General features: G+C 41.9%; 1 long non-coding RNA gene across 1 annotated transcript in view; it reads right to left on the bottom strand.

The window, feature by feature from the left end:
- LOC132815749 (uncharacterized) overlaps positions 1-24,667 on the bottom strand; it is a 76,129-nt gene that overhangs the window by 36,016 nt on the left and 15,446 nt on the right. Inside the window, exon 2 of the long non-coding RNA XR_009644703.1 lies at positions 1,550-1,692. This is a non-coding gene — a long non-coding RNA (uncharacterized LOC132815749). The remainder of the gene's footprint in view (positions 1-1,549; positions 1,693-24,667) is intronic.

Below are 24,667 nucleotides of genomic sequence, written 5' to 3'. Positions count from 1 at the left end.
TCTGTTAAATCAATTAACGTCCAACACTCTCATCAATGCAGAGCAATCTGCATTCTAATCATTGTGTTGTCACACCAGACAACTTGTTTTGTTAGTTTTACAATCATAGTGCTCCCATTATGTGTCCAAAATTATTCCATACTCTGTTCATTTATTTTTAGGTAATCAACATATGCACAAGATAAAGTAGGGAGATAAAGTAGGGAAATAAAGTGTTTACACGCTTTGTTCTTTGGTTAGTTCCCTTTTGTACATTGTGCAAAGCACATTCTAAAGCCAAGATTCAAACCACTGAGCAAAATGAGAGCAGCCACCTCATGGTAACACGGCCATTTACAAGTTCCTGTCCAAGCCACAAAGCATCTGACCTGAAACTATATCTCCATATTTTTCACTGCCATCACCACTTTCCCTAGGACAATTCAGGATAGGCAATAAATGTTGGCATTGACAAGAATTGCATGAAAACATTTTAAAAATCTAAGATTTTCAGATATCATAATATAAATTATAATGTTACTGGGTGAAATTTCTGGTCAGTAGTAATGCAGAGAGGTTCATTGTTAACGGTGTGAAGTTGTATAGCCCAGCCTTAACCCAAGACTGTAGCAGGAACTTGTTCTGCGAATTGCAGTGTATATCCAGCAATGAAGTCAGGCTTGAAGCCTAGCAGCATACTGCATTGCTGGCAAAGCCATATTCTCATTTGATGTCACAAGCTCCATGCACCATGAGCTCTGGGTTTGGAAGGTAAAATAGAAAAGTGGCAAACTATTTAAATAAACAGAGATTTCTGAACTCAGTGGTACAAAAGGATTTGGGCATCCTAGTACATGAATCACCAAAATGTCAGCTACTGCAAATGATTAGGAAGGCAAATGGAATGTGGGCACTTATTGCAAGGAGAATAGCATATAAAATTATGGGAATTTTACTGCAGCTGTACAAGGCATATAGTGAGAACACATCTGGAGTACCTTAGGCAGTTTTGGACCACTTATTTGACAAAAGATATAATTGCATTTGAAGCAGTTCAAAGCATGCTCAATTGGCATATTCTGAGGATGAAAAACGAATGGACAGGTTGAGCTACTATCCACTGGAGCTTAGGAAATTGAGAAATGATCTTACTGAAATATGGAAGATTATGGGGGACACTGCATTGGGTAGATACCAGAATAATGTTTCCTTCTGTCACAAGAAGAAAACTAGGGGAACCAGTTTAAAAATAAGAGGTCGGCATTTTTAATCAAGATTTGGATTTTGGGTTGTTCTTTCAAGAGAGTTGTTAGTCTGTGGAATTGTCTTCTCTACGAAGTAGTGGAGTCAGGATTATTGAATTGATTGAAAATTTTTTCTACAGAGTTAAGACTGTCAGACAGGAATGTGGAGTTGAGGCCATAATCTTGGTTGAATGGTGGATCAGGCTCAAAGAGCTGAATGGACCAAATTTGCCTCTACGTGGTATGTTAATATGAACAATGGAATTTCTAATGTGATGTTGGGAATGCCACTGTGACATAAGTTTAATTACAACTACTCTTGGCACCTCTGTCTCTGGACGAGTCCATTTCCTCTGGTTCCCATCACTGCCTTGTATCCCCTGCAGGAGGCTTGGCACACCCGGGCATCATCAGCGCAGCTGACATCACTGGCTATGACATCATGCCACAGCCAGTGTGAGCATGTCCCCTGTTCAAAAAACAGATGAAGTGTGAAATAAAGCACGTTTTTTTTTGCACTTCTTTCTGATGAAGGGTGGTTGGATTTAAAACATTAACTCTGTTTTGCTCTCCACGGATGATACCAGTTCTGCTGAGTTTCTACAGTACTTTCGGTTTTCGTTCATGTGTGGCTTGGTTTTTGTGGGTCAGGGGAAGGGAGAGGATGGGGATGCACCCAGCTCATTCAGTTCTGCTCGAATCCACCACCGGCTCAAACTACTGCCCCTTCTGTAGCTCACCCACCAGCTCTGTCACTTACTCACTTCACCTCCCACTCCCACCCCATCACCAGATCCCCAGTCACTCAGTCCCCCGTGACCCAGATCCCCTGTCACGCATTCACTCATCCACTGCCCTGCCACTCACTCACTGATTTACTCACCCACCCACCTCATCACTCACTCATGCATTCACACACCCCAGCATCATTCACTCACTCATTCATTCACTCACTCAGGCCCCTGTCATCTGCCATCTGAAATCTGCCATCTTTACCTGGTCTGGTCTACATGTGACTCCAGACTCTCAGCAACATCATTAACTCTTAACTGCCCTCTGGGAAATTAGGAATGGGCAATAAATATTGGACAGTGGCATTCACATTCTGTGAATGAATAAAGAGAAACTCAGCTAGCCCTCTGTCACTCTCTCACTCATTCACTCACTGAGCACCAGTCACTCACTCACTCATTCACTCAAACACTCACTCACCTCTAGAGTCACTCACTCGCTGATTAAATTACTCATCACCCATCCCTCAGTCACTCACACACTCATTTGCCCACCCACCGACTCACTAATCACTGACTCGTTAACCTCTCATACACCCCTCCTAATGGCCAACTTGATTTCTACCCCATCAGCCCACCTATTTCATTTTCCTCCTGCCCTCTTGACAACCCCATCCCCACCAACCCCACCCTCACCCCCACAGTGTCACTCCCCTGCATCCACCCACTAACCAGTCTATCCTGCTCAGCAACCAAAATTTCATTCTCTTCATCCCCTGCAGAGGTTTGCCATTGGGTTTGAGCAGTGGAGGAAACAGAGATTCCCCGAAACCTTCCACATACAACTGACTCACTACTGTGGCTCCAGGCCTCAAGCAGCGTGTCACCAATTATGTTGCACAACCCACTATTCCTCCAGAAACAGACTGCCTCTCTCCTACATTGGCAATCACGCCAGATAACTGGCATCAGATTGGAGAAACTCCTGCAGAATCTTCCAGTTACATTTACAGCCACGGATGAATATTTACATTTCAGAAGGGGTTGATGTATCTGCATTGGTCCATACAGTCCTATTAGTTATCCCTGACCAAATATACTGTACTTATTGTTATCGTACAAAAATTAGTCTTGTTATCCAAGAACGAGGATTGTACTGCAGATATTCTGTAGACGTGTATCCTCGATCAGTAATCAATAGACAGACCCAAGACTAAGCTAACAGAATTGGTGGCAGCAACTACCTGGAACAAATACCACAAGTCGCCATCAGTGAATACCTGGGAAAATACCAAATAGCCCATTTGTTCTACCACCTTCTCTATCCACATTATGTCCCACGTGTTTTGGTTCTCTAACTCCCCCAATCTGTTCAGACCATCTTTGTTAAATGAACATCTGAGGCTTTAGCTGCCTTAGCCCAGCTGCAACCTCCTTCCTAGGTTTCACACCTCCATGCTTTAAAAATCTTCTTAAGACATACCTCTTCAACCTTTCTATATTTAGCCCACTGAAGATTTTATTCAATTCAAGTTACTGCTCTTGGCTTGACTGCATGGCAATTATCAATAGAGATCAGATAATATCCATTTGTCATTTTGATTTTATTATTTTTCTCTATACCGTTGCTTCTCTTTTGACGTCCTGCTTTACTTTTACCTTCTTGCACTCTGTCTGCCATTTGCCTGGAGACAGCACAGAGCATATTTTATTGAATCCATCTTTTAGATTGCCAAGAACTGTAAAAGGAAAGTAGGTCATGTCAGTGCTGATATTCAGCTTTTCTTTTTCTTGCTTCGCCATAACCAAACAAAAGGTATCACTAAATTATTCCATAATATCTTGAGACAGTAAAACATTCTCAGTTCACTAGAGAATGAACAAAAATATATTGTGCTGCAGGAAACAGTGAACCCAGAGCCAAAGGATGATGCTATTTTCAGCCTGCAATTTATTTTAGGTGTTCTTTTGTATAACACAATGAAGAAAGTGCTGGGAATTCATTGTGGGTCAGAATGCACTTGGCTCTATTACACATAGAGGAGTGTTAAATTCAAATCCACTATATTAAACCTATAATTAAATGCAATTTAAATATGTTACTCATAATAGATTGCTATCAGAATGTTTTATTTTGAAAAATAGAATTGCTTCTTTCTAGTAAATGGATCAAATGACTGCCTATGTTACCCATGAGTAGCACCATATCATTTTTTATTGTATCATAGAGTCATAGAGATGTACAGCATGGAAACAGACTCTTCAGTTCAAATCGTCCATGTCGACCAGATACCTTAACCTAATATAGTCCCACCTGCCAGCACTTGGCCCATATCCCTCTAAATTCTACCTATTCATATACCCATCCAGATGCCTTTTAAATGCTGCAATTGGACCAGCCTCCACCACTTCCACTGGCAACTCATTCCAACGCACCACCCTCTATGTGAAAAAGTTGCCCCTTAGGTCCCTTTTTGTATCTCTCCCTCCCACCCTAAATGTTGACCTCTGCTTCTGGACATCTCCACCCCATGGAAAATACCTTGTCTATTTATCCTATACATGCCCCCATAATTTACAAACCTCCATAAGGTCAGCCCTCAGTCTCCAATGCTCAAGGGAAAACAGCCCCAGCTGATTCAGCCTCTCCCTATAGCTCAAATCTTCCAACTCTAGCAACATGCTTGCATTACAAACATTTCATTCTAACTTGTCTTTAGTGCTAAAAAAAACTTTATCAGGAATCTTACCCTTTTTTTAAAAAATGACTATTTAAAACATACTTGGATCCTTTTGCAGAAACATGAGGTAGTTATTTTCCAGGGTAAGGGTTTTTAAACTCATCATTCGCTAAATGAATGATCATATATCGTGCTTTGTACAAACTGCTTAAAAGAAATTGAGAGTCTTTTGTGGTATAAGTGAATAAATATTTCCTGTTCAATTCTGCTTCTACTGACCAACAGCTTCTTTTATACTTTCATGATATTCATATTCAAAAAGATATAAATTGCAATGCATACATGCCTCTCCTTCACCAGGCATTTCCTCAGAGTGATCTTTTAAGCTAAGACTTTATAGGAATTTATAGCTTTCAGTTTTTGACTGTTTAAAAATAACCATCAACAAAACTTTAGTCTTAACTAAGATAAAGATGACTGAGCAGAACAGTTCCTTGGAATGAGTGCATGATCCTTTGTTTTAGCAGATCAGGATTGTGGCCCATAGACACATAGGAAATGTTAACCTTGATAGGTTGGTTTACTGTAGCAGTCATGCATACCTTCCTGTCCCCCTGTTGAGAAGCAGTGACTCCTTCAAGAGATTTCTCACATGTTATCTGTACAAATGGCTTTTGCAATCTGTCTCGTTTACAACTAAAGCAAAATGGCTCTTATCATGATGGATTCAATCACAGCTGGCTTTGGCTCCTTTTCCAATGGACACAATCTGAACATGTGATTCCATTTATCATGACCCATGTCAGGCATCTCTTTAGTGAACTGTCTGTGAACAAAGAATTAGTAAAACCTCATACGTAGTCGTGGCACAGTAGCATATTGGCCAGCATTGCTATCTCACAGTGTCGGGGACCGAAGTTAGATTCCAGATGTGCAGCTTAGGTGGATTGGCCATGCTAAATTACTCATAGTGTCCAGGGATGCACAGACTAGGTGGAGTTAGCTGTGAGAAATGTGGAGTTACAGGGATAGGGTGGGGAAGGCTGGTCTCCCTGGATGCTCTTCAGAGGGTCAGTGCAGATCAATGGGCTCAATGGCCTTTTCCACATTGTAGGGATTCTTTGTATGGCCCCTTTTAGTTTTTGAGTGTTTCAACTTAAAGAATAATGAGCAGCAAAACTTTAATCGTAAACAAAATGAAGATTAGTCTGTTGGAAACTACTGCAGTAGTCATTCAAGTTAGTGATAAGATTATTACATAAAAATACACGTATAAGTGGTAACATCACTGGACTAGTGATGCAGAACCCTCGGCTAATATTCAGGGAATATGAATATGAAACAGATCATGGTAGATGTCAAAAATTGCATTCAATACAAATCAGAAATAAATAAAATAATGTAATGGTGATCATGTGACCACTGTCAATTGTTTTAAAATCCCATCAGATTTACTAGTAACATTTACGGAAAGAAATCTCTCATCCTTACCTGGTCTGGCTTGCATGTGATTCCAGAACCCCAAAAAACACGGTTGACTCTTAACTGTCCTCTGGCAATTATTAACAAGCAATAAATTCTGGGCCCAGCCAGTGATACCTATATCCTTAAACGAATACATTTTTAAGAAGGATTAAAAGTAGGTCATGATAAAAGGGATGAGAGTAAGATCTGTCTCTAAGATCTGAAGTTTCCATGTCCAAAGTGAAAGAGTGACCTGAAAATAGATTTAGAAATTGAAATCACTTCTGAACTTGAATAATTAAAGTTTATTTGTAAGGTAGACTCAGCAAATCAGTAGAAATTGAAGAAGAGAGAGGGTTTCTTGTTCCACGAGGTGCTGTGGTTATGGCACTTGCAGACTGCCTGGACTCTTTAGCACAGTAGGAATTAATTGCGATTGCCTTCCATCTATATTGCCGACAACCCTCTTTGATAATGTCTTCGAGTGTTCTTCCGAGGGATTCTGCGCAAAATGCATTTGTAAGCTGTCTCCCAACCAAGACAAAATGACTGCCTTGTTTTTATTCACTTATAGGGTGTGGGCGATGCTGGCTGGCCAGCAGTTATTGCCCATCCCTAGTTGTCCTTGAGAAGGTGGTGGTGAGCTGCCTTCTTGATCCACTGCAGTCCACCTGCTGTGGGTTGATCCACAATGCCTTTCGGAAGGGGATTTCAGGACTTTGATCGAACAACAGTGATATATTTCCCAGTCAGGATGGTGAGTATCTTGGAAGAGAACCTGAAAGTGGTGGTGTTCCCATCTGTCTGTTGCCCTTGACCTTCTAGATAGAAGTGGTCATGGATTTAGAAGGTGCTGTCTGAGGATTTTTGATGAATTCCTGCAGTGCATCTTGCAGATGGTACACACTGCTGTCATGTCGAGTGTTGATAGAGGATGTAATGTCAGTCAAGCAGGTTGCTTTGTCCTGAATGTTGTCAAGCCTCTTGAGTATTGTTGCAGCTGAACTTATTTAGGCAAGTGACTTGCACCTTGCAGATAGTTTTGGAGAGTCAGGAGCTGTATTACTCACTGCAGTATTCCTAGCCTCGGACCTGGTATTAGAGCCATTGTGTTTATGTGGTGAATTCAGTTGAGTTTCTGGTGGGCTGTTTTGCCCTGGATAGTGTCAAGCTTCTTGAGTGTTGTTGGAGCTGCACCCATCCAGGCAAGTGGGGAGATTCCATCACACTTGTGACTTGTAGATGGTGGACAGGCTTTGAGGATTCAGGAGGTGAGTTACTTTCCGCAGTATTCCTAGTTACTGACCTGCTTTTGAAGCCACTTTATGTGATGAGTCCAGTTGAGTTTCTGGTCAATGGTAACCCCTAGGATATTGATAGTGGAGGAATCAATGATGGTAACACCATTGAATGTCAAGGGGTGGTGGTTAGATTGTGTCTTACTGGTGATGGTCATTCTTTGGCGTTTGTGTGGTGCGAATGTGACTTGCTACTTGTCAGCCCAGGCCTGGATATTGTCCAGATCTTATTACGTTTGAACACAGACTACTTCAGTATCTGAGGAGTTGTGAATGGTGCTGAACATGGTGCAATCATCAGTGGACATCCCCACTTCTGACATTATGATGGAGGGAAGGTCATTGATGAAGCAGCTGAAGTTAGTTGAGCTGAGGACACCACTCTGAGGAACTCATGCAGAAATGTCCTGGAGCTGAGAACCTCCAACAAACATGACCATCATCCTATGTCAAAAGGTGTGGCACTGGAAAGGCAGGCAGCATCCGAAGAGCAGGAGAGTTGACGTTTCAGGCATAAGCTGAAAAATGTGTTGCTGGCAAAGCACAACAGGTCAGGTAGCATCCAAGGAGCAAGAGCCCGAAACGCTGATTCTTCTGCTCCTTGGATGCTGCCTGATCTGCTGCGCTTTTCCAGCAACACACTTTTCAGCTCTGATCTCCAGCATCTGCAATCCTCACTTTCTCCTAGTTTCAGGCATAAGCCCTTCATCAGGAATGTGTATATGTGTGGTGGTGGGGGGCTGGCTGAGAGATAAATACGAGGCTGGGGGTGGGGATGGGGAGAAGGCGATAGGTATATGCAGATGGGGTGTTGGTAATAGGTCAGAGGGGAGAGTGGAGCGGATAGTTGAGAAGAAAGATGGACAGGTGGGACAGTTCAAGAGGGTGGTGCCAAGTTGAGGGGTTCGATCTGGGATGAGGCTGGGGGAGGGGAAATTTAAAATTAGTGAAATCAGGGTTGATGCCATGTGGTTGAAGGGTCCCAAGGTAGACGATGAGGCATTCTGGGGCTCCAGCCAGTGGAAAGTTTGCCCTTCTGATACCCATTGATACTAATTTTGCTAGTGCTCCTTAATGTTACACTTTCAAATTGATTTTAAATAAAAACAGAAATTGCTGAAGACATTTAACATGTGTTTGGAAAAATGATTCTGAGCTTCATGTTGCCTGCCACTTCAATATACCACCATGTTCCCTGGACAACATCTCTGTCTCAGGCTTATTGCAGTGCTCCAGCAATGCTCAGCACATGCTGGAAGAACAGAATCTCATTTTCTGCTTGGAGACCCTGCAGTCTTCAGGACTCAATACCGTGTTCAATAATTTTAGAACCTGAACACTTCATTCCATGTCCCCCTTATCCAGGCTCTGTTATCCCACGGGCTGCTTTCATCACAGTCAAAAAAGTGTGGTGCTGGAAAAGCACAGCCAGTCAGGCAGCATCCGAGGAACAGGAGAGTCGATATTTCTTCATTAGGAACAGGCCAATTAGCTTTCATCACTGCCAAGCTATTATCACTTACTAATGGTCCCAATATCAGATGTTCTTTTTCCCTGGCTCACCATTATCCAACCCTTGGACTACCCAACTGATATTCCCTCTCTCTGGGTTCCATTGCCACCTATTGTTTACTTCTTTACCCCATCACCCCACATGCTACCCCCTGTCTCCAGCATATATACCACTATTTTCTAGCCACACCCAGTTCTGAAGAAGTATCACTGGTCCTGAAACATTGACTTTCTCCAGCAATTTCTGTTTTTGTTTCAGATTTCCAACATCTGCAGATCTTTATATTTTGTTTAATTCAAATAAGCCTGGTTTCAAACCTTATTCAAGTAAATGAATAAATTGAGTCAAAGTCCTTTACTCTCTCTCTCATTCTCTCAGAACTTTGAATTCCCAATCCTTTAGAAAGATCAAATGTGCCAGCAATGTCTCCCTTTGTATTTGATGCTAAGATAACAAAGCTCAATATGTTTTAAAACAGACTAACAAATCATTGTCTGCTGCTATTTCCATCTTGAAAAGACAGTTTTGCAATTTATCTGAGAGCCTTTCTCCCCAGAGTTACAGATTTTAAGGCAGAAATATTATTTAAGCATTTTTTTCTGTAAAAATCTTCATTATCATAACTGCAAAGTTGTGACATAAATGCACAGAAACACTCAAAATATTTTAATTGGAAGGGGTAACAGATTCCTCCAGAAGGCAAAATTACTTAATTGGATGATAGTTAAAAATTCAGATTCACTTCAGTGGGATCAACCTTTGCATTAGCTCCCCAATCTTAAAAGACAGGTCAACCTACCCACCTAGAGGGGTCAGGACTCTTCTGCATCTAGAGTCCTCACTCTCTCCTCGAGGTGTCAGGAAGCCTATCTGTTGGCATTTGCAGCTCATTAAAAACACAACGCAATTAAGTGATCGCTCCCAATGAAGTTCGACCCAATTGGGAAATCCATCTCTTCAGCTACCCAAATGCATATAAGAGCCATGTTTCTAGAGACCTTCAATTCTTCATGGACTTCAAAGTAGGGTAACTTCTTGCAGCTCTGGCTTTGTAGCAATACAACTTAACATTGTAAAACAAAGAACTGCAAATGCTGAAGATTTGAATTAAATATAGAAATTGTTGGTAAAATTCAGCAGGTCTGGCAACATCTGTGGAAAGAAAGCAGAGTTAACGTCCAGTGATCCTTCTTCAGACCTGGCAGTTCTTGTTTTGTTTTATTTTAGCATCTAACTCATTGCCACGCCTCTCCTAGATATGTCCACCTTGAAGAAGTTTTGCTGTTCTCACTGACAGGATTTCTACTCTATCTTCTTGTTCACTGTCATTTCGTTTGCTGTCAAAGCTGGTGTTTAACAAGGTATTGGCCAAAACTTGCTTCCACAGCCACATCTCATTCCTCAGTGACAATCTCCAGCTCAGGTTTAGCCTACATAGATTTTAACTGATGCTCCACCCTTGGTGTTTGAATCCACCCATGATCATAGGCATCTCTGTGACACATACCATTCCTTAGACAGCTGTTCTTGCTGCATCTGGAGATCCACACTCAGTGCTATGCACCACCATATGCACACTGTCAACCTCTCTGACCAACAGTGCCACCTTATGCTATCTCAGTATTGTCCTACCCATGCGGTTCCATTTCATCCTCCTGCTTGTTTGATGCTCCAAATTTTTTTTTATCTCTTCCTTTTAGGATTGCACTGAGGAATGCAAGCTGTAACAACCCGGAGATACCCATGTCCCTCTGGAACCTTCCTCTCCTTCCCTTCCCTCTATCTCCATCCCTTCTCCTAATCCAACCTCTTGTCAAGTATTTACTATCCCTTCTGACTTTCCGCCCTCTGATGCTGCATGTTCTAAAGTCAGCGAAGTCTTAGTTTTATTCCTCTGACCCCTACCTCTTCAAATATTGGGCATGATGTGACTTTGTTCCATCGACTTTGCCTGCATGCTCGTTTGTTTGGACAAAAGTCTTCTCTCCATCTCCCAGATCCCTTCACTTTCCACCCTCCACCCATCTGTACACCTCCCTCTGACCTTTTAGCTGCACTCAAACTGTTCATCAAGAACCATTGATGTGATATTGGTTATTTTAATTTCTCTGCCATCTCCATCCCCATCTCCAATTCCCAACCCTCATCCATTCAAACCTGTCTCCCTCTGAACTGAGTGTACTTCATGCTCGCAGATCCGACCCTGACTTTGTTATTAAACCTGCCAACAAGGGTGGGGTGCTGTTGTCTGATGTACTGCTCTCTACATTGTACATCCCCAGATAAAATGAGATTAGTGATTATAGCCTGGTGTTCAATGGTGGGCAACAGTCCAGGGGAGATAGGAGGAGGTGTCAGACAGCTGTACAATGTAGACTGTTGCCCACCATTGAACACTAGGCTATAATCACTAATCTCATTTTATCTGGGGATCTCCCTCCAACAGCTTCCAAGATCATAGCCTGTCAACCTCCATAGAGCCTTCTCCCACCTCATTTCCAAAATCCACAAACAGGACTGCTCATTCATGTCTGTTCCACATTCCACAGACTTTATCTCTTCCTATTAGTTCTGAAGAAGGAAGACTTGAAACATTAACTCTGCTTTTTCTCCACAAATGCTGCCAGACCTGCAGAGTTTCTGTTTTAATTTGTTTTAAATTATGGTTGCTTCAAGTTAAAGTACAAGCAGAACGACAAAGAGGAGGGAGTGTGGCAGTGATTCGATGTGACAGGTCAGGGACAAAATAGCAAAGCAGACAGAGGGTCTCAGTCTGACTAGGATGGGATGGAGCGCATTAGTTCAGGAGAGGGAGAGTCAGTGCTCTGCATGCCATAGTTGTGACCCAGATAGCAGTCGAGAGTGTGATGCTGGAAGACCACCGCAGGTCAGGCAGCATCCGAAGGGCAGGAGAATCAACATTTCGGGCATAAGCCCTTCATCAGGATCTCCAGCAGCTGTAGTCCTTACTTTCTCTACTCTAGATAGCAGACCCACCAAGGTGAATGTCTCTGAGCTGGTGGAGACTGTGCGTGAATGTCGTGCTAAAGCATCATATGAGATTTCAGAGACATCATGCTGAGAGATGGCAACAGTGCTGCTGCTGAGAAAAACCTAGCATCTTGTGCTTCTTCCCCTTCTGGTGACTGCTGTTACCCTGTCATGGAGAAATGCAAGAACTTGTTACTGAACCTGTACCCTCTCTTACATCAGCAACTGTGTCTGACCATCTGAGAAAACCGAATGGACACGTTCTTACTGGCTTCCTTGATAGTAATTCAGAATCCCAGGCAAATATTCTGAGGGTAGAAGGTATAAAAGTTTGTACATGTACAGAAAGATTCAATAATAGCTTCTTCTTCACCGTTATTACACTTCTGAATGGGCTTAGAGTCATAGAGTCATAGAGATGTACAGCACGGAAACAGACCCTTCAGTCCAACCTGTCCATGCCGACCAGATGTTGATCTCACTCTCTGTGTCCCCGCATGTATTGTATTATCTTCCTGTACTGCAAACAAAACAACACTTTTCACTGTACTTAGGTACATGACAATAATAATAAATCATTTTTTTATTTAATTAAAAGAGTGGCACTGTGGCTCAGTGATTAGCACTACTGCCTCACAGCGCCAGGAGCTCAGGTTTGAGACCAGCCTCGGGTGACCGTCTGTTTGGAGTTTGCACATTCTCCCCATGTCTGCATGGGTTTCCTCTGGGTGTTCCGGTTACCTCCCACGGTCCAAAGACGTGCAGGTTAGGTGAATTGCCCATAGTGCTCAACGATGTGTAAGTTAGATACATTAATCAGGGGAAATGTAGAGTAATAGGGTAGGGGAATGGTTCTGGGTGGGATAATCTTCGGAGGGTCGGTGTGGATTTGTTGGGCCAAATGGCCTGTTTCCACACTATGAAATAAATTAATGAAGTAGTGAAGTTTGAATTTATTAAAAATCTGGGTTAAACGCTAGCCTTGCTGCAAACAAGTAACCAATGTTAATTGTTGTAAGAGGTTAAATGTCCTTAGGGGAAGGAAATCTGTCATCCTCATCCCATCTGGCCTACATGTGACTCTAGGCCTACAGCAATGTGGTTGACGCTGGGCAATTAGAGTTGAACTACATATGCTGGTATGGCCAAAGACATCCACATCCCACAAACAAAAAAAACAAAAGTGTTCTTATCTATGATGCCACATTCCCTCCATTTTGAAGGAGGATTTTGTTGCCTTTTTTGTTTCTTATGGAACTTGTTGGTCAGCTGAAACATCTGTTTCTGACAGCAGATGGTTAAGTTACGTGCAGGGAATACGCTCTGTTTTACACTGGAATATAAAGGCCCTCATTTCTCAAGAGTATCTCATGACTCTCACCAGAATTAACAATGGATATTTATGCATTCTTTTCTTTCTTGCATGTGCTGTCTTGCATGTGCTGTCTTAACCATTTTTCTTTCTTGCAATAATACACCGCAGCCTGAAATGACAACATAATTCTTTAGCACAGCCGTCTTCAAAGCAGTTGTCACAATTTTGCAGCCTGATATTTAGACTCCAAGCACTCACTGCAGTGGCAGTTGTCATGGCGACGCATAGCAATGCTCCTTCTCCTCACTCTGATCCGTGCATGGTCATTTTACAGATGTTTACCCACAGTATTCTTCATTCTTGCAGCAACTCACCATGCTGCTTAGGAGGTTTTTATTTCTTCTACATCCATGGGATTCCAGTACTGCCCACCAACTTCACTTGTACACTCTCGTTTCTCATGGAAAATCACTGGCATGCTCAGAGCAGCCATTTGTTTCAAGTCCATTTCGTTTTGGCAAAGAATAGTAATGTAATGCTCTCATAGGAATTCAGCATCACACTCCTGTCTGACAGGGGTTTACTGAAGCATCTTTGGTTCACACAGTAAGTTACAGAGACTGTCTTGTCTTTTGTTTCTCATACCTATTCTTCATTGACATTTCATCTCCTGATGTTCTCCTATCATTCATGTTTACTAACATGTCCTTAGTGTAACAATGATTTACCAGGATTAATCTTGATCACAGTAAATATAACCTTGGAAAATACCACATAAATAGGTCAGTGTTTCCTCATTTGAAATTAATTTCCACTAATAACACATTGCTTTATACAATTTTATAAAATTCCTATTTTCCACTGTTATTACCCTATTTACCTTAAGTGGGTTTAGGGAAGAAATGTTTGCAACTGCAGTAATCATCTGATATTCCTGAAAGTAATTTTACTTCTCCTCCTGTAACAAACTGTTTCTATGCAAAATTCTCACTGTCTGCCTGCCAACATTCTTCTCTATCTCTGACCTGCTCTAGTTCTCCCATTTAAAACATGGGTGGCTCAGTGGTTAGTACTGCTGCCTTACAGCGCCAGGGACCCAGGTTCAATTCCCACCACTGGCAACTGTCTGTGCAGAGTTTGCATATTCTCCTCGTGTCTGCGTGGGTTTCCTCCGGGTGCTCTGCTTTCCTCCAAAGATGTGCAAGTTAGGTGCATTGGCCATTCTAAATTACCTGGTGGATTAGTCAGGGGTAAATGTAGAGGAATGGGTTTGGGTGTGTTGCTCTTCAGAGGGTCGGTGTGGACTTGTTGGGCTGAAGGGCCTGTTTCCACACTGGAGGGAATCTAATCTTAAAAAAAAAACTTTATCCTAGACCAGCAAACTGTCAGGTCTGCAGTCTTCCACTTCATTTTTTTCACTCTCACCCTTCCAAGATGTCTGGTCTTTCCTCTATCTGTTCTGTCTTCTGAATGTCTTCCAGTATACCTGCATTTATCTCACATGTTGTTTGATTGGTATACTCCATTTCCAATTCTTAAGTGAGAAAGAGTTTAACTACTATCGCCGGGTAGGATGGAGTAGCCTGTGGCTTGGAGGAGGCAGGAAATCAGAATTGCTGCATGTGAGGAGGTAAAAGGAAATATCTGCAGTCTGGCATGGATTTAGAGTGAAGTACTGAGGGGAGGAGGCACCTGGACATGCTGGATATTTCTGAGCAATTAGTGGTTGGTGCCTGCAAGTATTTTTTGGGAACTTTGATCTGAATATTCATACGGAGGAGGGCTGGAGACTGGAGCACGAGTGTGAGTTCTGTGAAGAGCTTTGATGCCTGTTGGTGTTTAGTAATGGGTGGATGGAAATACTTGGCGAGGACTTGGAGATAACAGTGCTCAGAAGGGCAAGCAGAACCATCCCAGCTGGTTCTGGACACTAAAAGCATCTTGGAGGTTGAGTGTCTTCACTGAATAGGGAAGCTGATATGATCAGAATCCTGGTGGGGTAGTGAGGTTTTCACTGCTGGAATCACAGAGCACTGATGGACTGCTGGCCTCTTGAAACATGGAGCTGGATAATAGGAATATTGTGTCCTATGGATGTGGGAGCACCTGAAAACTTGGACAGCATTGGAGGTGATTGTTAGGGTGTGGAAGCACTGCAGAGAGTGGTTCTGGGTGCACCAGCCTGGGTCTGGAAGTACTGATGAGATGTTAGGAGCTGGGAACAATGGCATCGCACTGCAGGCTGCAAAAACTGAAGGAGGAGCTGGAGTCACTAAACACAAACAACACAGCCTCATATTGCTGGGAGTGATTCTGGTCAGTAGCACTGTCGATATTTTCAATCAACTTGTTCAGAATTGCTATGGCACACCTCTAAAACAAGTGTGATGTAACAGGAACATTACCACTGCACCACAAGAACCTAATCTGTTATTAGCTTTGTAAAAGGAATAGGCCTACGCAGGTCACCTAGACCAAAAACAGTGAGAGATGCATTCTGAAGCACATCTTTCTAAACCTTGTTGTCATTTGGCAGGCAACTGCCTATGTACCAACTTATTTTTCACTGCTCTCGGATAAGCTATAAGCTAGTTTCTGAACTATGTAGTTGAAATATTTTACTTTCAGAAAAGCAGTTTAAACATCCTATTTTAATAACAATTTATTATACGTACATGTTGTGATAAATTGCACCTTCTAAGACAGCCCACCAATGGACTTTTAAATGCCAGACAGTTAAATGTTTATTTTTCTTTTCAATTCTTCAAAGTGAGAGGCAATGGCCTGGTGGTATTATCACTGCACTGTTAATCTAGGGGACCCAGGATTAAGTCCAATCACGGCAGATGGTAGAATTTAAATCCAATAAAAAAACTGGAATTAAGAGTCCAATGATGACCATGAATCCATTGCCAGTTATCAGGGAACAAAAAAAAATCTGGATCAGTAATGCCCTGCAGGGAAGGAAACTGCCATCCTTACCTAATCTGGTCAATATGTGACTCCAGACCCTAAAACAATGTGTATGACTGTTAACTGCCCTCTGGACAACAAAGGCTGGCCTTGCCAGTGATGCACTCATCCAATGAATGAATGTTTGTAAAAAATTAAAGGGAAAGTACAAAAGGAAGAGAGTAAACTGGTCAAGAAATAAAACCCTGCGTGCATAAAGATCTCCACTGATTCTAAGGAAATATCCTATGCTGGAGAAATCCAAATCTAATGCTATTCTCTCCATAGAGACTTTTTATCTTGTGTCATGGTAAAGAAATATATCCATAACTCACTCCTTCTTTGTTGTATAATCATTTTAGTGGACACTGGCACTTACTCCCTAAAATAACTTTTCTTTAACATGTGTTGCTGGAATATCAAAACCCTAGGTAAAAATAATAATTTACTTCCCTTAAACACATTAATGACCAGTTTCATTTTATAACAATTTAATAACTTTATGTCTACTTTTCTTTCAATGTTACCAGATTTTTATTTTTAGTGCCAGAATCTGTATATAAACCAGCTTTTTTTTTGAAGCGGATGCAGAGATAGTTCAGCGTGGTTTGGACAAGTTGAGTGAGTACATGGCAGAAACAGTATAATGTGTATAAATGTGAGGTTGTCCACTTTGGTTGCAGAAAAGGCAGACTATTATCTCGATTAGGATAGAAGGCACAATGAGACCTGGGCACCGCTGTGCATCAGTCACTGAAAGTAAGTATGCAGCTACAGCAGGTGGTGAAGAAGGAAAATGGTATATTGGCTTTTATAGAAAAAGGATTCAAGTACAGGAGCAATGATGCCTTGCTATAATTGTACAGGTTCTGGGTCAGTGGTGCTGGAAGAGCACAGCAGTTCAGGCAGCATCCAAAATACAGTGAAATCGACATTTCAGGCAAAAGCCCTTCATCTGGAATAAAGGCAATGAGCCTGAAGTGTGGAGAGATAAGCTGGAGGAGGGTGGGGGTGGGGAGAAAGTAGCATAGAGTATAATGGGTGAGTGGGGAAGGGGATGGAGGTGATAGGTCAGGGAGGAGAGGGTGGAGTGATAGGCAGGTAGGACAAGTCCGGACAAGTCATGGGGACAATGCTGAGCTGGAAGTTTGGAACTTCCAAAGGTGGGGGAAGGGGAAATGAGGAAACTGTTGAAGTCCACATTGATGCCCTGGGGTTGAAGTGTTCCGAGGCAGATGATGAGGCGTTCTTCCTCCAGGTGTCTGGTGGTGAGGGAGCGGTAGTGAAGGAGGCCCAGGACCTCCATGTCCTCGGCAGAGTGGAAGGGAGAGTTGAAAGGTTGGGCCACGGAGCGGTGTGGTTGATTGGTGTGGGTGTCCCGGAGATATTCCCTAAAGTGCTCTGCTAGGAGGCGTCCAATCTCCCCAATGTAGAGGAGACCGCATCGGGAGCAACGGATACAATAAATGATATTAGTGGATGTGCAGGTGGAAGTGGATGGATGTGGAAGGCTCCTTTAGGTCCTGGTTAGAAGTGAGAGAGGAGGTGCGGGTGCAGGTTTTACAGTTCCTGCAGTGGCAGGGGAAAGTGCCAGGATGGGAGGGTGGGTTGTAGGGGGGCACGGACCTGACCAGGTAGTCATGGAGGGAACGGTCTTTGCGGAAGGTGGAAAGGGGTGGGGAGGGAAATATATCCCTGGTGGTGGGGTCTTTTTGGATGTGGCGGAAATGTCGGTGGATGATTTGGTTTATGTGAAGGTTTGTAGGGTGGAAGGTGAGCACCAGGGGCGTTCTGTCCTTGTTATGGTTGGAGGGGTGGGATCTGAGGGCGGAGGTGCGGGATGTGGACAAGATACGTTGGAGGGCATCTTTAACCACATGGGAAGGGAAATAGTGGTCTCTAAAGAAGGAGGCCATCTGGTGTGTTCTGTGGTGGAACTGGTCTTCCTGGGAGCAGCTACGGCGGATGCGGAGGAATTGGGAATACGGGATGGCATTTTTGCAAGAGGTAGGGTGGGAAGAGGTGTAATCCAGGTAGCTGTGGGAGTCAGTGGGTTTGTAAAAAAATGTCAATGTCAAGTCAGTCGTCATTAATGGAGATGGAGAGGTTCTTAGGGATTGAAAGATATGGAGAGAAAGTGGGAACAGGGTACTGAGTTGGCTGATTAGCCACGGTCATATTGAATAGTGGGGCAGGCTTGAAGGGCCAAAGAGCCTACTCCTGCTCCTCATTTTTTAATGTTTCGATGTATTTCATCACTCCATCACCTCTACTAATCTGTTCAGAACCAGTTTGATTTCTGCAATTATTTCTATCAATTGTTCCATGTCCACCATTTGTGTAGGGAGGATGTGGGGAGATGTGTGTAACTATACGTTTATCCCATGATCTTGTGGTCCTTTACACTCAGCTTGGCAAAACCATGCTCTGCTCAGGCCATCTCTACTTTCTTGAGCAGCCAGGTGAATGATTGCAGTCCATTTCTCCTTCTCTTCACCTGAGGATGCAGGACTGTCTATGCTTTCTTCTTCCTCGACTGAAGTAGTTTGCTTATCCCGATCTATTTGCTAGTTAAATCCCCAATTATAAACATTCCGATTTTGCCATTTGATTGCCTAATTTCTGCATTTTTGTAGTCTAGTATTTCACAGTTGCTACAGGGGCCGATACACAACTTTCTTACAATCTCAATCATTTCCCATTTCGTATTTCTGTGCACAACATCTCAACATCCTGCTTACATCTTGTTTTAATCACTCTCTTAACATGGAAGTGATTTAACATTAATCCTAAGTAACAATTTTCCTCAACTATTATTCCTTTCTTCTTGTAGGCATTTTAACCAAGTATATTTAATTCCTGTTCATGTTCCACCATGTCATACCACCCAAATTGAAATGCACCAGCAATTAATTTGGCTTATTTCTTATACTTAGTAGAATAAGCACATATCTTAAATTGTCCTTCTGCTCTAATGTTATTCTCACACATTTCTTATTTCTCTCTCCTGATTTGATCACTTTTGATCATAGCTTTTCCAAGAATGTCCAAAGCACATTTTTCAATGGTTATTATACTTTCTTCCCCTTTTTTTGTTCCCAGACTATTATTTATACAACCATTTCCACCTGAACCTTCCTTCCATTTAACAGCTTGAAGTCCTCATGACAATCCTATTTATTCTTTCCATTTCGATCTTCATCCCAGTTCAATCAGGTGGAGTTTTTAACCAATGGTACACTTCCTCCATGTCCCAGTGATGGAGGTACTGCCCATAAAATGATACTCTTCTTTCCCATACTATTCCTTCAGCCAGGTGATCACCTCCCTAAATGACTTAAAAGATTTCAAATTTGTTCTTTTCAAAATTTGATTTATTGCATTTCTATCAGGTGATGAATATATTGCTAGCTGTATTTTATCAGTGACACTATGTAATGTGTCTTTATTAAGATAGCAGTTTCAGATTATCTTAAAAATGGCCATTGACCAAAAAAAACCATGATTTGTTTATGATGGATGCAAGACGTACTCCAAACATTTGATTTCATAGATTGGTTTTTGATGAATTGTCCTCTTATTCATGATAAATGGGGAATGCAGCATTTTTTTCTGAATGGATTGCTAAGAGTCCAGCAAAATGCTGAAAGCTCCAATCCTTGAAAAGCACTGTGGCAAGTAATATTAAATATTATTAATATATTGTTACATCCACTAAAACTCACTTCAGACAGAAGCCTTTCTGATGGTCTTTTAGCTATCAGTTGAAGCTAGATTCTGAAGGTGGAAATTTAGTGGATGTAGTCACTATTTCCCCATCATAGACATTTAACATTTTTGAGGGGAAGAAGTAGAAACAATGTATTACATGTAAACTGTAGAATTTTGTAGAATGTTTTCATTATGCTATCTTGATTATTTATTCAAAGGATTTGTGATATCCAGATTTGAAAAGTTACCAGCAGATGGCAGCAAGAACTCAAGAAAGTAAATCGCAATCCTCCTGTTAATGAACTAATTTAAATAAAGTTAGAATTTTTTAGCCACTTGTGGAACATGGGCATTGCTGGCTGGCCAGCATTTATTGCCCTTCCTTTATTGCCCTTGAGAAGGTGGTGATGAGCTGCTGCTTGAACCTACAGTCCATGTGCTGTTGGAGGCCCCCTATGCCTTTTGTTCTTCCAGCTCTGTTACCTTGTGTATTTTCCCACCTTCTCTTCAGTCTATCCCCTATCACTCAATTTTCAGTCATTTAAGCCACACATAGTGGACCTTCTTCCTAAATCTATGGATGGCACAGTGGCTCAGGCGTTAGCACTGCTGTCTCACAGCGCTTGGGGCTCACATTTGATTCCACCCTTGGGTGACTGTCTATGTGGAGTTTGCACATTCTCCCCATGCCTGCGCGGGTTTCCTTCAGTTGCTCCGGATTCATCCCACAGTCCAAAGATTGGCCATGCTAAATTACCCATAGTGTCCAGGGATGTACAGGCTAGGTGGATTAGCCATGGGAAATTCAGGGTTAAATAGATGGAGTCAGTCTGAGTGGGATGTTCCTTGGAGGGTCAGTGTCTACTCAATGGGCTGAATGGCCTGCTTTCACTCTGCAGGGATTCCAAAGTAGTTCTCTACTTTCCAAAGAAATTCTCAAAATGTAACTGTTTGAACACGTCTTTGGTGACTTCCTCAACCTTTCTCCTATCACTGTTCAGTACTCAATACTTGCATTTTGAACAGCCCAAAGTGCTTTAGTTACAGTTAAAGTCTATATTGTCTGCAGTGAGGAACACTTTAATATACTTCCATTATTTATGAGAAATGCAATTCCATAATCATTTTAAACATGGAAAACTTATCTTTACTTTAAATCACCATTACAAATCAGTCATCTTTGAGAAAATGTTGCAAGCAATAATAACTCTAGAAGCAACAATTTAAATCACAAAAGACAAGGTACAATTTAAAAGATTGCCCACTATTACTTCATCAAAGCAGCTGTTCCTCATACGATTTAAAATCATTACTTCGATCCTAATTCAGTCCCATTCACCATCTATAAACGTGCTCTTTCAACCAAGTATCAATGAATGCCCTCAGGTCCTTTCCATCAGTAGGAGAGACTACAATCTGAAGGCATAGTCTCAAAGTAAAGGCACGATTCTTTTGAAGTGAGATGAGGAGTAATTTCTTCAGCCAGAGGGTGGTCAATCTGTGGAACTCTACCACAGAAGGCTGTGTAGGCCAAGTCTTGGCTCAAGAGTGTGGTGATGGAGGGTTGCTTTTCAGAGTGGTGGCTTGTGACAGTGGTGTTCCAAAAGGATCGGTGCTGCGCCATTTGTTTTCATCATTCATGTAAATGATTTAGATATGAACATAAGAGGTATAGTTAGTAAGTTTGCAGATGAGACCAAAGTTGGAGGTGTAGTGGTCAGCGAAGAAGGTTACCTCAGAGTACGACAGGATCTTGATCAGATGGACCAATGGGCTGAGTAGTGGCAGGTGAAATTTAATTTAGATAAAGGTGATGTGCTGCATTTTGGAAAAGCAAATCAGTGCAGGATATATACACTTAATAGTCATGTCCTAGGGAGTGTTGCTGAACAAAGAGTGCAGGTTCATAGCTCCTTGAAAGTGGAGTCGCAGGTATATAGGATAGTGAAGAAGGTGCTTGGAATGCTTTCCTTTATTGGTCAGAGCATTGAGTATAGTTGAAAGGTCATGTTGCGGCTGTACAGGACATTGGTTAGGACACTGTTGGAATATTGTGTGCAATTCTGGTCTCCTTCCTATAGAAAGGATGTTGTGAAACTTGAACGGGTTCAGAAAAAAGTTACAAGGATGTTGCCAGAACTGAAAAATTTGAGCTGTAGGGAGATGCTGAATAGGCCGGGGCTGGAGTGTTGGATGCTGAGGGGTAACCGTATAGAGGTTAGTAAAATCATGAGGGGCATGGATAGGATAAGTAGACCAGGTCTTTTCCCTGGGGTGGGGGAGTCCAGAACTAGATGGCATAGGTATGGGGTGAGAGGGGAAAGATACAAAAGAGACCTAAGGTGCAAATGTTTCAGAGGGTGGTAGGTGTATGGAATGTGCTGCCAGTGGAAGTGGTGGAGGCTGATACAATTACAGCATTTAAAAAGCATCTGGATGGGTATATGAATAGGAAGGGTTTAGAGTGATATGGGTCAAGTGCTGGCGAATGGGACTAGATTAGGTTCGGACATCTGGTCGACAAGGATGAGTTAAACCTAATGGTCTGTTTGCATACTGTATGTCTCTATGACTCTAAGCATATTGAATATCAAAGAACTTAATGGGTCAAAATGCCTAATTCTACTCTATATTTTATGGTCATGTGTTAGTAAGGTAGTTTATTTTGTATTCACTTTACTGCTTATATCCAACCTTGTCAATTAATTTATTTTTGTGTGGCCTTTACAGACAGAAGTATACTGTTTTATTACAAAATGAGCTGTATCCATCACAGAGTCCCAAATTGGATTGTAATTCCTCTAGTTCCCACACAGGACACAGAATTTATGAGTAAAAGAGAAAATGTCATACAACTGATGTGATGTACTAGACAAACTAGGCAGTTGTTAACTTTGTAATGACTTAGAATGGAAATGCAGGTTTCATTTGGATTGATATGTAAATTCCAGAATTTCTTTCAAGTCACAATCCCCAGCCATCTAGGTTTGTCTAACACCTTGCATCAGTTGTATGACCCTTTGATCTTTTACATATAAATTCTGTGTCCTACGTATCGTGCCAACTAGCTACCTGATGAAAGAGCAGCACTCTGAAAGCTTGTATTTTCAAATAAACCTGGTGGACTATATAACCTGGTGTCATATGATTTTTAATGACATTGGGGAAACGAAGCTCAGACTGGGTGTCTGCTTTTCAGAACACCTCCAGTCTGTCCACAAAAAAGATCTTGAACTTGCAGTTCCTGACAATGTCAACACACCACCCTGTTCCCTGGCCTTTGTCTCTGTCTCAGGCCTCTTACAGTTCTCCAGCAAAGCTCAGCGCAAGCTGGAAGAACAACACCTCATTTTCCACTTGGGAATCCTGCAACCTTCTAGAATTAATTTTGAATTCAACAATTTTCGGGCCTGAAAACTTTCTCTCATGCCCTTACCCCAACCCCCACATACACCGGGCCTTGTCATCACAGGGGTTGCTAACACACATTGTCTGCTACCAATCAACCACAGCAGCTACTCATTTCCCCAGACTGATCTTTAACCATCCATTTGTCTGCCTGACTGTGTCTCTCTCTGGGCTCTATCTCCACCTATCATTTACTGTCCCCCCTGTTCACCTCATCTTCTGCATAAATACCAACCTTTTCCTTGTTACCATCAGTTCTGAAGATGGGTTACTGGACCCAAAACATTAACTCTGATTTCTATCCACGTATGCTGCCAGACCTGTTGAGTTTTTCCAGCAATTTTTGTTTTGGGTTTTGTTTCTGTTTTCCAGAAGTTCTTTCGTTTTTGTGATCAGAAAGCTTAAGACAGTGTTTATAAAGATAATCAACTGACAAATATAAATAGCAAAATTCTTGTTTTCAACTCTGGAACTGGCTAATTTAATAAAATGTTCCTTTTATTTATGCTTATATATTCCAACGCTTCTTATCATTCAACGTCGGCATATGTCCATTTACAGCAGTTACCAGTGAACAATGAACACAAGCAGGAAGTCCTGACTGTTTTTCCACTCATTAATCTGGAGTTGCCCAGCCTAACATTAGCAACCTATACCAATCCAGCTAAAATCAGCTAACACAGCATAGGTTTGGAACTGAACTTAGAAACGTCCAGGTTTATATTGCTGAGTTGCTCAATGATTAGAAAAGCCAATAGCAACTTTCATAAACTGCGTGTGCACTTACAGAGGCTGTCAAACATTGATAGAGTTAAAACAGAGGTAGGCATTATTCTGGGTGGCCAGAATGTTCCTGTCACCTGCAAACTATTCAGAAAGATAGTTTCCCTGGTGATCACTTCCCTTTAACTGCATTTGCTACAATATAGTCAGTCAATTTGGTCCTCATTAGGTTTTATGGCAGATATAGTTGTTTCACATAATATAAACATTCACAGCAGAAGATCTGAGCAGCCACATTTAAAAATAAATTTGTTTATTTATGCATATATTTCAAGTAGCTGATTCTAATAAATCCAATTCTTGATTTTTCTTTAGGTAGCACCAATATCAGCCTGTAGTATTCTGGCTTGAGTGCATTTGCTGCCACCACTCCTTCCTCAGTGCAAAGTCTAGGCCTTGTTTATTGTTGGTAGATGACAGACCATAGCCTAAACTGAAAAGGCACTTAGGGACCAAGGTTGCATGATAACAATAGGTACAGATCATGATAACTTGCTCGGGATAGAAGAACAGAAATTGCCGGAGAAACTCACCAAGTCTGGCAGCATCTGTGAAGATAATGCAATTCATTTCAAGTCCAATGACCCTTCTTCAATG

The sequence above is a fragment of the Hemiscyllium ocellatum genome, chromosome 5, assembly GCF_020745735.1.
Source record: "Hemiscyllium ocellatum isolate sHemOce1 chromosome 5, sHemOce1.pat.X.cur, whole genome shotgun sequence".
Taxonomy (NCBI): Eukaryota; Metazoa; Chordata; class Chondrichthyes; order Orectolobiformes; family Hemiscylliidae; genus Hemiscyllium; species Hemiscyllium ocellatum.
Note: the sequence above shows the minus strand (reverse complement) of the source record. Positions and strands in the feature narration are given on the sequence as shown.